The 15,557-nt window shown below is 46.1% G+C and overlaps 1 long non-coding RNA gene across 1 annotated transcript in view; it reads left to right on the forward strand.

Annotated features, from left to right (window-relative positions):
* Positions 1-15,557, forward strand: part of LOC142785421 (uncharacterized) — an 82,402-nt gene that overhangs the window by 40,887 nt on the left and 25,958 nt on the right. The window contains exons 2-3 of the long non-coding RNA XR_012888962.1: positions 6,908-7,070; positions 14,837-14,884. This is a non-coding gene — a long non-coding RNA (uncharacterized LOC142785421). The remainder of the gene's footprint in view (positions 1-6,907; positions 7,071-14,836; positions 14,885-15,557) is intronic.

The following is a 15,557-nucleotide window of genomic DNA, read 5'->3' on the forward strand; positions in this document are numbered from 1 at the left end:
TACAATATTTAGGGGACGCGTGGAAGAAGAGGAGAACGAGGTTGGCACCAGCGGTGATCTACCAGCACCCTGGACTCTCGCCTTCATCATCTCTTGTGAATAAAGGCATCTCACCGTTACAAGATTGGTGAAAAGTGCGGGGTACAGCGGAGCAATCCCTGGCGAACGATCACGGAAGCGCTACCTCAGAACTACGCCGAAGCCGCCGACTGGCTGGTCTACCACCACTCTCAATAGATCCAGTTACTGACGGCGACACCTTGCACTCTTCTTCTGGCTATACGTGGCCCCGACACATGGTACCACCAAGCTTGTCTGGGAGGGTTGGAGAAGATGTCGACGAATGGCTGAAACAATTCAACCATGTGAGTAAGTACAATTGTTGGGATGCGGCCTCCCAGTTGTCCATCGTCGGAGTGTTTCTTCAAGGTATGGCGTTGTTGTGGTTTGAAAACCACGAAGAAACAATAACGACATGGGAAGCGTTTCAGAAAGAAATAGCGAGCTGCTTAGGGGACCCATTGATGAAGAAGAAGCGCGCTGAGCAAACTTTGATGCAGCGTGCTCAAGTTCCGGTGAAAAATGCACAACGTATATTGAAGAGATTGTGAAATTTTGCGAGTCTGTAGACCCACGCATGAAAGATGACAAGGTTTGGCATCTCCTCAAAGGGGTTGTTGAGGACGTCTACAATTTTCTCATTGGCAAGGACACCTTGGCGTCTGTACCGGACGTAAATCAATATAGCCGCACGTTTGAGACTCTGAAAGCTAGGCGCATAACTCCCAAATTTGGTAGACTTGTCAACGTCGCCACCATTGCAAGTGTTGACGTCCCTCCAACATCATCCTGTGATCTTGCCTCAATGATCAGGAAAATCGTACGCGAAGAACTTGGACGACGTGATGTTGTCAACCCACCGAGTGCACAAGCTAGCAACGCCTCCCCGCCATACGACGCAACGTGTGCTGCCGTTGATGCCACGCTATATGATGTGTCCTAATCAAGAGCACCAGAGCCCTCAACCGACAACCTACATGATCGCCGTGGTTTCCAGAACGCCTCCCGCCATCCACCTACAATAGTGTCTTCGTGGGACGATCATGGGTACACGGTGCTTCGTTGAAGGTTTGGGGACGTGCGTGAGGCCCCTGTGTGCTATAACTGCGGTTTCAGTGGACATGTGGCTTGATTCTGTGGTCAGATTCGTCGCCCCCAGCAGCGCTACTACGAGGGATCATCAGCTTCTCCACAAAACCGCTGGCGCGGTGGTATGCGCTCGATGTGGAACGCGTACGTTAGAGACGGCTTCCAGCATACCACTTACAGTGATGCACATGTGGGACGCGATTTCCATCAGAATTTACGCAACGACTCGCCTTCCTCCGAGCGAAACTTGACGCCTAGCGCAACACGCCGGTTCCATTCCCCGTCTCCTAGTCGACGTGTCACCTCCCCGCCTCCGGGAAACTAAGTGGTACGGCCAATATGAGCTGAGGTCACCGAACATTTTTCACCTCATCCCTCTATGCCTCCACCCGTTTTTATGTCACAAAATTAGGTCCCCGTGCTTATCAATAGACTTCTAACGATGGCTTTGATAGATATTAGAGCAGCTGTTTCAGTGATGAATCTTCACTTCAAATTGCGGCTCGGACATAAAGTGATGTTTCACCGGGACAGTTGTGCATCATTTCGTGCAGTGAGCCGGGAGACGCTGTGCCCGATCGGTGTGTTTGTTGTTAGTGCCATTTTAGGCGACAAGGTGTTCGAGGCTGGATTTGCTGTCCTGACCAGCTCCACCCATGACATCATTTTGGGAATCGATTTTCTACGCGAGTGCGGTGCTACTGTAAATTGCGGTGCTGGCGATATTATGCTATTGGCATTCACTGACGATCCCAGGTGCTGTCAATGATCTATCACCGTCATAGAGGATGTTGTCCTACCGCCCAACTCGATAAAGAACGTACGCATCGACGCCTCTGCCTGGGACGCCAGCACGTTTGATGTGCTTGTGGAGCCCATTCCTCTCAATTGCGCAAATAAAAATGTGCTCGTTCCTCATTGTGTTCTGTCGATCAGTGATAGGCGATCGGCCTTATGGGTGTCTAACCATTCAAGTGAATCCATCATGCTACCCTGCGGATTGCGACTCACCTCCTTTAAACAAAATGCGAACAGTTTTATGACATCTTTAGGTGACGAGAGCGTAGAACTTATTCGTGCAACGCTCTAGACAGAAGCCAACTTTCTGAATATGGTAAACAAGTCGCTATCATCAGAAAAAGCTTTGCTCGAAGCTTGGTCAAGCTTTGGTCGAAGTCCTTGCAAAGCACGCTACTAAACTTGAATTTGGGCAGAATGAAGATCAAATAAGTGTACCCGAGTCGCGTATTCACCACGGGATCGACACAGGATCTGATCACCCTATCCGGCAGAGACCATACCATGTCTCATCTGTGGAGTGCAAGGTCATTATTCAACAGGTAGAAGAGATGTTAAAAAAAGGGTAATACAAGAGTCGTGTAGCCCTTGAGCTGCCCCTGTCATTCTAGACCGAAAGAAGGATGGTACATGGCGATTTGGCGCGGACTACAGACGGCTCAACTTTGTTACTAAAAAGGATGTCTACCCGCTTCACAAGGTTGATGACGTCATCGATTGTTGGCATTCGGCATCGTAATTCTCTTCAATGTATTTGAGATCTGGTTATTGGCAAATCACCATGCACCCGAATGATAAAGAGAAAAGGGCATTCAGTACAGCAGATGGTCTATTTGAATTCAAATGTAAAGCCGTTTAGCCTATGCAATGCTCCAGTGACGTTTGAGCGCTTCCTCGACCCTATATTACGTGGACAAAGGTGGGAATATTATCTTTGCTACCTGGATGACATTATAATTTTTGGCCGTACATTCGATGAGCACAACCATCGTCTAGACATTGTTCTCACCGGCCTTGAGAGAGCTAAGCTCACCCTGAAATCTATGAAGTGTCACTTCGGCAGCCGTGAGGCCATAGTTCTCGGTCTTCTGGTGGACAAGCATGGCGTTTACCCAACCCCAAGAAAGTCGCTGCAATCAGCAGCTCAATCGGTATGAAAGTTGCTAAAATTTTTGGCCCTATGCTCGTACTTTCGTCGCTTCGTGCCCAAGTTCGCCGACCTCGCTTACCCTTTGAAGTCCCTACTCATTAAGAACGCACCATCTCGGTGGTCAGCGGAATGCGAGTTCTCTTTTTCGCAACTCAAGTTTGTTCTTACGTCAGAGCCCGTACTTCGCCACTATGACCGGTCTGCTGCCACAGGACTTCATACAGACGCCAGTGGTGTAGGTATCGGCGCCGTCTTGGTCCAACGCCATGGAGTTGCTGAACACGTCGTTGCCCATGCCGGTCACTGTTTAGGTAAACCGGAGCGAAACTATAGTGTCATAGAGCAGGAATGTCTCGTGGTCATATTCGCCGTGCAAAAGCTTCGCCCTTATATCTATGGACGACAATTCTCGATTGTCACAGACCACCATTCTTTATGTTGGCTCACTGGACTAGGGACCCATCTGGTCGTCTTGCTCGTTTGACATTACGATTGCAAGAACACTACTTTGAAGTCTGTTACAAGAGTGGTCGTCGTCATGCTGACGCTGATTTCTTTTCGCGGCTTCTCTTCCGACAACCAATTAGGACGCTCAAAACTTTGATGAATATTTGGCAGTAGTTAATACTCCGTTTCCTGCCCTAAAAACTTTTCGAGCAGAGAGACGCAGCGACAACAGTCTCGCTTCTTTCATTCTTTCCGGAACGAACGGTCAACGTGGTTTCTTCGTAAAGGATGGCGCTCTTCACAAAAAGAATTATTCCGGCATAGGCCCTCGCCTACTTCTAGTTAGGCCTACCAGTCTGCGACAACACGTACTTCGAGCAATGCACGACGACCCAACATCTGTCCATATGGGTTGTTCTAGAACATTTTATCGCACGCAAGAACGCTTCTTCTGGCCGAAGATCCGTAAAAGTGTTACTGCATATGTTACGAGCTGTGAGCAATGTCAACGCCACAAGCGTCCTACAACTCCGCCAGCTGGACTACTTCTTCCCGTAGCACCCCCGGGTTCACCGTTTGACGTCGTCGGTGTTGACCTGCTCGGCCTTTTCCCGCGATCGACGAACGGAAAGTGATGGATTATTGTGGGCGTTGACCACCTCACACGCTACGCCGACACTGCGGCGATTCCTGCGGCAATGGCCACTCAAGTTTCACTGTTCATGCTTTCGCACGTTATATTATGCCATGGATACCGCCGTGTCATCATCAGTGATCGCGGGCGGCAATTTGTCGCCGATGTAGTTGAAGACTTCCTTCGTCTCGCTTCGTGCCATTTCCGTCACACTACTCCGTATCACCTGCAGGCTAATGGTTTTACGGAACCAACTAATAAGACTCTCGTCAGCACGATTTTCATGTATGTTCCGTGTATGTACGGACACAAAACATGGGACGCGATCTTGCCTTTTATAACTTTCGCCTCAAACACTGCACAGCACGAAACAACGAGATACAGTCCATTTTATCTGCTCTACGCACGCCAACCCCGCACAGTTCTTGACACTGTTTTTCCTTTTTCCGAGACTGATCAACCTATACTCTGGCCTAAACAGTTTTCCGCGCTGAAGAGGCCTGGCGCATCGCCTGTCTTCGAACTTTCATCTCCCAAAAACGCTCTAAGAACCGTTACGACAGAAGTCACCGGCACGTATTGTTTGAGAAAGGAGATTTGGTGTAGCTTTGGACGCCGCTTCGCAAGCACGGCCTCTGCTGAAAGTTTCTGGCCAACTAGACTGGTCCGTTTGTTGTCCTGGGACGTTTCAGCGATGTCACGTACGTGATATATTGGCTGTTGTCAACTGGCCGCCGCTCGATCAAGACACACGTCGTTCATGTCGCCTGTTTAAAACGCTGTCATAATCGCAACGGAGCCTAGCTCACCCGGTGGGCATCTCTGCAAAGCGGGAAGTGCTACGATACTGAGGGAACGTGTGGAAGGAGAGGAGGACGAGGTTGGCTCGAGCGGTGATCTACCAGATCCCTGGACTCTCGCATTCTTCATCTTTTGTAAATAAAGAAATCTCACCGTTACAATAAAAATGAACAGATAAACGGAGTACATGAGAATGTCTCAGAGTAAAAACTGTCTGGGAGACCTCCTAACACATTGTGAATAAGATGATGCATAATATGCAGCACACAACTGGCGTTGTGACAAAGTTCTAAATACAATGTGTAGCATGAACAAAATCAACAAAAGCACTTTACTCAATTTTCAAAATACGAAGATAAACAACAAGTTTACAATAATTAGAAGAGCTGAACTAAACAATACATAAAAGTACGTTTTCTTTAGAGGTGGTGTACGTCTCCAATTACACTATAGGAGTAGCGGCACTGTTATTACACATATAACATACAATTCATGAAAGCAGTGCAAAACAAGCAGAAAGTAAAAAAGAACAAATATCACTTTCCTAATTGCACCTATTTTTAACAGGTTCTAGTTCGGTGAATGAGGGTATTGTGGTTTGTCGGCAAAATCAGCTTGTCGTGAAAGATTGTTTAAATTTAGGGGAATTTAATCCCACACGAACACACCAGCAAATTTAGCAGTCATTTTCCCATTATTTGTGCGAGCTTTAGGTAAATGAAAATTCTCACGCACAAAGAACATTTCTGGTGTTTGTTGAAGTAGTTTTGCCAATTGTATTATTCATTCTGTTTAACTTCAAGTGGCCATTGCTTGTCGTTCGTTCACTCATCCTTTTTGTGCTATTTATTGGTTAAAAATAATAAAAGAATAACAAAAGGCGTAAGTGATTGTTCTGTTGTAATCTGCTTTGCAACTAGTCATTTTATGCGTGCATCTACTTTAGAATACGGGAGATCTAGTCATATGTCTTGGACCACATATGACATAGAATCACAAACGCAATGCCAGTAAAGCATATTTTACAAAAGGGAAACGTTCCTATAGTTTATTGAAGCAAAAAGAAGCTGCAACAATCTTATTCATTATAATTTTGCCACTCTGCTTTGCGAAAGTTTTCCCAACAAAAGGCCTATGGCAACCGAAAACATTGTAGCTTATTTCACGCATCAGCGATCAACCGATTATAGTGTCTGTGGCTGTGTGGCCATCATATTTTGCTCAGCTTTCAAAAAAGAAGCCATGGCGCTCAATCTCCACTTGCGGAATCACTACGATTGCGCGTGCAGCGCGAATTGTTTTGTTGACGGCTCCTTATCAATCACAAAAACATGGTTGTTTTTGTTAGTGAAAACTAATTGTGCATTGCGTGAGAACAGACTATTATGTTGCCTTGACTTAACTGCGCTGTAGACGAGGGCAGTGTGGTTTTTTCTTGTGATAAAAAAAATAATGAGACATATGTTTTGTTCAGAGAGGGAAATTTTGTATTTGCATCTTAGAGGAACAGAATATCTCTGTAAAGTGAGAATACAAAAGCTGCTTTTTAAGGAAAAGTAAAATTCTTTGAGAATATAAGCAATAACGAGTCCCAATACTTATTTCGTAAGACAGCAGGTTTTCAAATTACTAAGTATTTTATTCGTCAATATTTGAAGTTATCATTATCGAGAAAAGTATGTATTGTTTTGCATACGGGGAGCAATCAATAAAGTGCATCTTAGATTGTCATTTTCTTTCCCGATTAGTGTTCGTTATTCTGTAAAGTTCAATGAAAGGAGTGCGCGAAAATTCTAGAAAATAAGAGATTAAACTTTTCAGGGCTAACTTCGTATTTTTTTCTATAGTGAGAGATGTTTTTTCTATGCTGATGCAAATCATTTAGTGAAGTAATAAAAAATAATGTTAACGTTTTTTTTTTGCTTCAGACAGATACTTGGGTCAAATGGCACAAATGAAGTGTTAACTGCGAAGCCTTTCCTGACGCCTTTAGTTTTAGAAAAGTGGTCTGACGTAACTATTCAGAAGGAATGAATTCCAACAGAATTCACCCACGTAACGAAAACAAAAGGGCCGATAAGGGCAACTAAGGTATCACCAAAATGGTGTCTTTTTTCATGACAACAGTTGTAGTGCTTTTACTTCTCATGAATTTGTTAAAGTACGTGCGTCACTTGTGCGATAATGATAGGCACGGTAAATACCACACAAAAGTGGGAAACTTGGTCAATGATTGACAACTATTTTGAATCTCTAGAAAGCAATAGACTTTATACATTTTAGGTACCCATCACATGCATCCGTTACGTAAAAACAACAGGGTAATTTTTGTTACTGCCGTAGTTGACTTCTTATATTATCCAAATATCGCTGCAGCGAGAATTGCTTCTGTGAAGCACAAAGGAAATGTTATTTTTTTCTTAATTTCAATATTTTATGGCAGATTTCCCTGAACACATTGTATGTGACGTTGTGCGCACCTAATTTAGCTTTAGTTTGATATTTTTTGCAATGATTCATCTGTACAGGTGTGTGCTATTCAACGCAACCGATTATGTTCCGTCTACCCCGTATAGTACTTTTTTATGGATACCTTATTTTCGGCAATAACTCCGACACCAGGTAACTTTTTAGTAACTTTGGCGCCAGGATTTAAATCTTGCGGGTATCGCCACCTATAGTTTCAGCATACCGGAAATAATTTTTATTTGCAATATAATAATAATAAGTAATATACTAGGCACAATTATGGTATTGTTACGGTTGAATTAAAAGATAGGTGAATTTATTTATAGGGTGATAATGAAGTTCGGCAGTGGTAGTAAAGATGGCGTCCTCAGGCCGCACCAGACGACGTCATCCTTCTCTTCTAGCTACCCGGCACATACTACAGCCCGGCTCATACCGAAGCAATCACCGGTTCACAGACGAAGCCCGCTGGGCGAGCTTAAGTCACTGGAGGGATGAAACTTCTTGAGGCGAGCCACATGCACCAACTGCGTTTGATTTGACCGATGAGAAGGTGTCGTCAAGCGTGCCACAACGTACGTCAAGTGAGTCAAGCGATCTACAATGGCGTAGGGGCCTGTGTACTGCCGTAAAAACTTCTGACATAAACCATGTTTTCGTTTGGGGGTCCACAACCACACAAATTCACATTTACGGAATGAAATGGCTTCATGGCGTTGATCGTACCGCTGCTTGGAGCGATCTTGTGATGCCAGTGTGCGAAAGCGACCAATTTGGCGGGCTTCTTCAGCCCGGCACAATGTTTCGGCCATGGACTCATCGGTATGGAGCTTAAATGGGAGGATTGTATCAAGGTAGCTGCGTGGTGATCGAGCGTAGAGGAGGTAGAAGGGCGTGAAGTCCGTGGTCTCGTGCTTCGCTGTATTGAATGCGTAAGTAATAAATAATAAGATCTCATCCCAGTTTTCGTGATTGGATGCGACGTACATAGCGAGCATGTTAGTAAGTGTTCGATTGGTACTTTCTACAAGACTATTCGTCTGGGGATGGTATGGTGTCGAATGTCTGAACTGTGAAGTGTAGAGGCGAAGCAATTCTTCCCGAGCGTCCGCGATGAGTTGGTGACCACGGTCACTGATGATTACTTGAGGTGGACCATGACGAAAAACAACGGAGCGTAACAAAAAGGCAGCGACGCCATCAGCTGTGAAAGATGGTATCGCAGCGGCTTCGGCGTATCTGGTAAGGTGGTTGACGCGCACTATTATCCAGCGGTTGTTTTTCGAAAATCGCGGAAACGGGCCCAATAGGTCAATGCCCACTAGATTGAAAGGCGTAGTAGGCGGTTCTTCGGGGTGAAGAAGGCCGTGCGGTACACTGGTAGGTCGTTTGTGACGCTGGCAATTTTCGTAGCTCGAGACGTATTGTTTCGTGAAATCTCTCATTCAAGGCCAGTAAAAACACTGCTGCGCTTGATGCAGGGTACGAATGAACCCAAGGTGTCCTGACGTTAGAGCAACGTGCATAGTACGGAGAACGTCGCATCGAAGACTTGAGGTACAACCAGTAGATAACGTGCGCCGGTTGCTGAGTAATTTGTTTTGCGCAACAGTTCATCACGAATGCGAAAGCGACCACTGCCTCTGAGATTCCGAGCGTCAACGAAATAAGGGTCTAAAGATAAATCATTCAGTTGTTCTCATTTGAAGATATTGGCGTCAAGAAACGTGTGAAAGACCGCAGCAAAACAGATGTCAAAGGTATCTTCACTATCCTCCGTCGTGGTCGTAGGTAGGCGAGAAAGGCAATCAGCGTCCGAATGACGTCGTCCACTTTTGTACAAAATGCTGAAGTGAAATTCTTGAAGGCGTAAAGACCATCGAGCAAGGCGGCCAGAAGGGTCTCGGAGCGTTCCAAGCCAGCATAACGAGTGATGGTCTCTCACAATCTAGAATAGACGACCGTAGAGGTGACATCAAAACTTCTGAATGGCGATTACAGCCGCTTAACAGTCTTGCTCCGTCACCGTATAATTCATTTCAGCCTTGCTTGGAGATCGACTCGTACAAGCAATAACATGCTCTGCATTATCATGGCGCTGAACAAGCACAACCGCGATGCCAATTCCCCTTGCGTCACTGTGCACTTCTGTAGGAGCAGAAGGATCGAAACGACGAAGAATAGGCTCAAATGTCAGTAGCATTTTCAGTTCGGAAAATGCGGCATCACAATCAGCTGTCCATTCGAATGAGCTCTCTTTTCGCAACAAGCTCGTCAGTGGGTGTACTACGTCCGCGAATCGGGGCACAAAGCGGCGAAAGTAGGAACATAGGCCCAAGAAGGTGCGAAGTTCCTTCAGTGTCTGGGGTGGTTTGAATGGGCCGACTGCTTTGATTTTGTGGGGATCTGGCCTGACACCATCTTTGTCAACTAGGTGACCGAGGAATAAGCTTGTCGTTCACCAAACCGGCACTCCTTAGAATTCAAAATCAAGGCAGCCTTTCCGACACAGTCTAAAACAAGGCTTAAAGGGACGTTGTGCTCCTCGAAGGTACGCCCAAAAATGACGACGTCATCCAGGAAGCATAAGCACAACTACCATTTAAGACCACGAAGGACGGAGTCTATAAACTTTCCAAAAGTGGCGGGGGCATTGCAAAGCCTAAACGGCATCACATTGAATTAATACAGTCCATCAGGCGTCACGAATGCGGTCTTCTCCTTGTCTGAAGGGTGCATAGGTATCTGCCAATATCTTGATTGTAGGTCTATTGAAGAAAAGTACGAAGACGAGTGTAAGCAGTCAATAACATCGTCAATCCTAGGCAGCAGATATGCATCTTTTTTGGTCACGGCTTTGAGTCTTCTGTTATCAACACTGAACCACCAGGCACCATCTTTCTTCTTAACCAAGATGCCCGGTGCTGCCCATGGGCTAAACGACTCTTCAATGACACCCTTCATCACCATTTGCCGACCCTGGTCGGCAATAACTTTTCGTTCTAATGACGACACTCGGTAAGGCTTTTGTCGGATCGGATGGGCAGTGCTGTTGTCAATCCTATGGTGAGCGCGAGAACATGGCAAATGCAGTGTCTTCTCCTCTTGGCAAAAGTCAAACACTAGCGTGTCGCGTCAACAGATGGCGTAACGCCTGCTGCTCGTGTGACCGCAAAGTGGCGCTATTCTTGTCTAAGATCTGCAACTCGTAAGAGCAACTGCGCTTGCCAAAGACTGTACCTCTCTCGCTTTCATCGTTGTTAACAACCGCTACCGAACCTTCAATGGAATTATCGAAGACGCCAAGCTTCATTCTTCGAGGGAGCACAACCGGCATTGGCGAACAGTTCAGTGCCCACAGAAAGGTTGCTCCTTCATCAACAGATACTAAAGAACGAGAACGAGTATGCCTTTCTTAGCACATTGAACCATGGCAGGTTCAACAATGGCGTGAATTGATGTGGCAAATTCTGGGACGAACACCGCAACTGACCTCTTTGACCATGGCGGCACTGTCAGCTCATCGGAAACAATCAGAGCGTCCTTCATAGCCTGCGGCGCCTCATCGATGAGGGCAGGAACAATGTCACCGCTGACGGAAAGTTCACCACTTCCACAGTCGACGAAAGCGCCACACCCTTGGAGAAAGTCAAGACTGAGAATCACATCGCGGGTACAACGTTGCAGCACAAGAAACTCTGTTGGGAACACCTTTCCTGCCAATAAGACATTGACGGCACAAACTCCAATAGGATGAAGCACTTCCCCACCAACACCACGAAACCTTGTTGATTCGCCCCCAAAAACATAGCTTTATGGTCAATGCGACTTTTGAAAGAAAGACTCATAACTGATATCGTAGCACCAGTGTCCACCAAAGCACTTGTACAAAAGCCATCTATTTCCACACGTATCTTGTTCTTGGACATTATAACTGGCGGAGGCATCTAAGGCAAATCCTGTTGTGTGACCCCACCTCCATCGGTCGCGCTGGCTAGTTTACCGGCAGCGGCGGTGATGACAGGCGTCATCCAGGCGAAGGGGAACAAAGCAGTCAGCCAGATGGAGGCGTCAAACTACGGTCATAAGCGGGAGAACTGCCACGGTGATTTCCCCGCCGTGAGTTACTCCTGGAATAGGCGGGCCAATGACCGTTGTTATGACCAGTGCCCGCTGGTGGAAACTCTGATGGGGAATGGTATCGGGATGTCGGCTCTCTCTGTCGACGACAGAAACGAGCTATATGCCCGGCGATACCGCAATGGCAGCACACAGGGGCTTGGCGGTATGCATTGTACTCCTGGAAGGCATTGCGCTGATGTGGTGGTGGTACAGTTACATCTTCATTCGGGTCTTAACGAGTGTTGGCTGGCTGATGGGGGTAACTGAAGCGGTCTTCGTACCTCGGCAGTGGGTAGTTATTCCGCTGTGACCCCGGTGGTGAGGGTAGCCTGTAGTTGCAGTCATCAGTGCTTGCTGCGACAATTCACACGGGAAGGCGAGAGAGAGGCGGCGCGTGTGTAGCTTCGAACGGCGTCGGGCGAGCGTGTCGAGTGAGCTCTTCTCGAACGATCTGGCGTATTGTCGACACAAGATTGAGCAGCGTGTATTCGTCAACACTTGCCACGGTGGTTACGTTCGGTAGGTGACCGAACTTGGGGGGATACGTCGCATCTTCAGGGTCTCGAATGTGCGAAAGTGGCTTATGACGTCGGTTACCGTAGCAAGGCTGGGCTGTCTTAGCTGATTAGGAACTGATACACGTCCTCGGCAATGCCCCTCAACAGGTGGCCAACTTTGTCTTCCTCTGACATAGAAGGGTTGAAAATCTCGCAGAGCTTCAAGATTGCCTCGACATAGGTCGTGCACGTCTCTCCTGGGATCTGAGCTTTGTGCAGTAACGTTTGTTCCGCTTGCTTTCTCTACGCTACGAAGTCTCCGAAGCACGCTCTTATTTTGGAAACGAAGCGATCCTATAACGTGAGGGCACCTTCGTGGTTCTCGTACCACACGAGTTCTGTGTCTGTTAAGAAAAATACTACATTGGTCAGCCGGGTCACCGCGTCCCACTGGTAGTATTTGCTCACCCGTTTTTAGTGTGTGAGCCAGACATCCACGTCCTCGCCATATTTGCCAACGAATGTGCGAGGCAGTATCAGATCGTGACGCAAACAGGGACCAGCCGCACGCGTACCTGGCATTAGCGGTGCTGCTGCGACTAGTAGAAGGTCTGCACCTGCGGGGATCCGGTTTCCTTCTTCGCCGTGAGACATCTGAGCTGCCAGTGGTAACAGGGACAGACCAGCAAGGCGGTGGCTTCGTCGTAGATCAGGCGCTTGAAGCGTCGTGCCGCTTGGTTGATTACCCAGCGCCTCCACCACAAAACTGTTACGGTTGAATTAATGGATAGGTGGATTCATTTACAAGGTGAGGATGAAGTTCGGCAGTCGTGGTAAAGATACAGTCTTCAGGCTGCACCAGACAACGTCGTCCTTCTCTTCTACTTACCCGGCACATTCTACAGCCCGGCTCCTACCGTAGCAATATTAGTATTGTTAAGAGTAGCAGTAGTAGTAGTAGTAGTAGTAGTAGAAGCAATAGTAGTAGTAGCAGAAGTAGTATCATGCTTGAACAACGTTGCAGTGACATCTTAGTAACAGCTTTATAAAGGTTTCACCACCATTATTTACAGTGCTTAACTTTACTATTACATACCGAGATTTCACTTGAGAAACTGATGAATCATGAGCCGCATGGTAGTTTAATGTCAGCGACGATGTCATCTGACACATCTGCTAACGTTGATTCGCCATGGCTAACGCCCATTTATAACTGAAGAGTCAAGGTCGTCTGTGTTGGTAGTTATCAACGACATAGCTTTGGAGTGTACTTTGTTCTTTTTTGTGGTTGTTTAGTGGTGATGAAATCTACTATCCTTTTTACACCACCATGTCAGAAAAACTAAACATAAATGCATTTTGATTCGGATGTGTGCACGTGACTGACCATGCTAAAGAGCTGACACAGAAACCAAGAATCTTCAAATACGCGATACCTGGGTAGGGCTAGTAAACAGCGAAGTTCCACTGTTTGCCCCTCTGTACCTTGTCATTAGGTAATACTTCTCCGTTTTAATTTGCAACCATTCGAACCAGACGCATGTATTTCAGTGCGATTGCAATATCGATCACTCAACAAGCGCTAACATTCACAGCTTTTTTTTTTTGCCTAGTGGTTTTCTCACAAGCTATAACCGCCTTCTGGGTACAGACTTGCATGTTTTAGAGCTTAGAAACGCATCTTTAGTTCTCATACTAGTGAGGGTCAGAGCTACCATTATGTTTTAAATTACTGAGTAGTGGTTGGGCCTAATACTTTGTTTCTATACAAACTAGCTGCACTATATGTACTAGTGTTGGCGTGGTACCATGCAAGCTTTCTAATTAGACAGCACAAGAATACAGATGAGTGAAAGAAAGACCCAGGAGACAGCGCCGACATAAACAAGCTTTTTTTTTGCCACAGCCAGCAGTATATATACGTGCGTAGTCTATAACAAATGAGCAATATTTTTTCTCGCCTGTACAAATCAGCACTGACTACAAGATTATCTCCCATGTAGGCGCACACATCTGTGTGAATTTTTTCCGCTGTATTTTTGCAGTTTTTATGTGAAGTATACCGTAGAGACTCGGCAAATCAGCTCCTTTCACCATGATTGTGTAGCCGAGTGAAAGGCTAGTGCAGAGAAGGCTCTACAGATGTTGGTGTACATAGGCTGTATTTTGTCTTTTAAGTGCTAGCAGACGCTGGCGCCTAGTCAATTCACTTGGCATCTTTGGTATATTGCAATATAGAATCCGTTACTCTGAAGCGTTTCGAGCGTGCTTATCGTACGATGTTTGTTTTTATTTCTAGCGTAATAAATTGATGTCCACAATAAGGTGACGTGCAAATTGATATTCAATATCCAGGGTACGCTCACTAAATTACCGCGCTTTTCAGAATTAGATTCATATGCCTTTCACATACTCTATTGGAAACTTGAGCCATGTTTTTTAGTATAGGCGTGAATGGTGCTAAGGGGGGCGAAGCGTCTGTTCCTCCATTCATACGTCTGTCTGTCTGTCTGTCGGTCTGTCTGTCTGCCTGTCTGTCTGTCTGTCTGTCTGTCTATTTGTCTGTCTGTCTGTCTGTCTGTCTGTCTGTCTGTGTGCCTGCCTGCCTGCCTGCCTGTCTGTCTGTCTGTCTGTCTGTCTGTCTGTCTGTCTGTCTGTCTGTCTGTCTGTCTGTCTGTCTGTCTGTCTGTCTGTCTGTCTGTCTGTTCACCATCCCATAAAACTCATCGCCCCACTAACCAGCATTAAATTCGTGAATATTCTGTGTAGGTGGCTGCGATAACAAATGATGGAGGAGGGACTCAGTCACAGTGTAAGGTAAAGTGATTATTTCTTTGCCATTACTTTTTTTTGCCTCAGTGAAGATGTGAAAATGTATTCTGCATATTTTATATTGAGAGAAAAATACGGTCCATGCACTGCCTTTTGGCTTTTTTCTATGGCGGGCATTCAATAAATTAATACCTAAATAAGGATAAACAAGGTTACAGTATTAAAACTTCAGCAGTTACCTAGCTAGTAAAGGTGGGAAGATTGTAGCCTCATCAAAAGTTTTCGTGCTGTCCCGAACTGCCCATCAACACCGCCACTTGTACTGAACGTGGTCCACTTCCGTGCGTACACTGCGGGTTTTGGCTGCCTTTTTTTATTGTACCCACGGTGCGCTGTAGCTTACTGCGAAGTGCATCTATGTCAAAAATGCACTGCAAACAAAGATGTTTGCAGCCTATGGCTTTCCATTTTGCAACACAGTGACGCACTTAAAAACAGCCTCCGCTCTCTGACACTAAGCCATGCAAAAGAGAAACTATTGTTGATTGGCCGAACGCTTCACTTTTGATTAAGGCTATGAAGACGGTTTTCTGGGTAACTCGTAGTGACGGGGAAGTCTGACGATGAAATGGTTGGGTCATAATTACTATTCCGAAGTGTAAGACATGCCCTACTCCTCCACAAACACAATCAGCTACTTGACAAGAGAAAATATACA

The sequence above is a fragment of the Rhipicephalus microplus genome, chromosome 2 (assembly GCF_043290135.1).
Source record: "Rhipicephalus microplus isolate Deutch F79 chromosome 2, USDA_Rmic, whole genome shotgun sequence".
Lineage (NCBI taxonomy): Eukaryota > Metazoa > Arthropoda > Arachnida > Ixodida > Ixodidae > Rhipicephalus > Rhipicephalus microplus.